At 24.7% G+C, this 1,266-nt stretch overlaps 1 protein-coding gene across 1 annotated transcript in view; it reads left to right on the forward strand.

The window, feature by feature from the left end:
- LOC108574859 (eukaryotic translation initiation factor 3 subunit D) overlaps positions 1-1,266 on the forward strand; it is a 4,477-nt gene that overhangs the window by 1,220 nt on the left and 1,991 nt on the right. The window lies entirely within an intron of this gene.

Here is a 1,266-nt window from a genome sequence, read left to right on the forward strand (position 1 = left end):
TGAATACTTAAAATTTATTTCTATATTTTATTATTTATCTTATATTTATTCTTACATTTTCATATTTTTAAAGAAGACCAGAGATATTAACACATTGTGTAATATAAGTTGATTATAGTATATATTTGTAAGTATCTGGGCTAGAATCTTAGATAATAGTATGATTGGCCTATTTCATTTACTAGATTTTCTTTTTGAAGACAAATGTTTGAACTTTCTAAATAGTTATCTGCCATTGTTACTGAAAGATATCTCATTTGTGAGAATGATGTTTCAATATGATAGAGTTCCTATACTTTTCACCATAGTAATGAGACAATATCTATATACTCAATTCTTACATTGAATAGAATGTACAAACAATGATCAATAACCAGATATATCACCAATAGATTGCTATTTCTAAGAAGAAATGAAACAAATCAGTTTACTCTCGTGAATTTGAAAATCACAGAGGACTGTAGACATGAGAAATTATATTGATTGCTTACAAAAATATAATATGAAATATATTCTAATGAATTTCTCAGTCACTGTTATACAGAATTTACCTTTACATACAAAAAATGCTGGTTATTTTGAATATCTTTATAGTTTTGTGACATAAATAGTGCTAATCTTTGAAGATGTATATCTCGTGAACTTTTCTTCCTTTATTTTACCTCTCTGTGATCAACTTCCTTAGGGAGACTAGAAAATAATCGAACACCCTGCATATATTGCATTGTTAAATTCCACATAAATATGTTTGCTAAGACTACTGTGAATTTGTTTCAATAATTAAAAACAGATGACATTTAATGTTTCAAGTATTATATAATTTCTACTTTAATTATTTTATATTAGTAACAATAACACTTTTAAGACATAACTTGAAGGATAATACTCTTTTGTATGAAACAGAAAACAATCACATATAATGAATAACGTGCAAAGTATCAAATGACTGTCAAGTACACTTTCAGGTTTTGTAGAGATTTTAATATCAAATGTTTTCAATTTTTGTTTATATTCTTAAATATAAAAATTATGGCACCAAGAAGATATAACAAACAAAATTCAAAAGAAATTTTTTAATTTTTCTTTTCTCTATTAGTTTCAAATTTATTAAATCAATGTTTGATGTATTAAAAGAGCAACTTTGTAACTTATACTTAATTTAACTGCTGACATCGAACAAATGATCTCAGGATATATTGCTCCTATTGGAAAAGTATTAAAGTGAAAGTATAAATTCATATTATTAATAGTTTATTGTTTCTTTTT

Source organism: Habropoda laboriosa, unplaced genomic scaffold (assembly GCF_001263275.1).
Source record: "Habropoda laboriosa isolate 0110345459 unplaced genomic scaffold, ASM126327v1 scaffold11, whole genome shotgun sequence".
Classification (NCBI taxonomy): Eukaryota; Metazoa; Arthropoda; class Insecta; order Hymenoptera; family Apidae; genus Habropoda; species Habropoda laboriosa.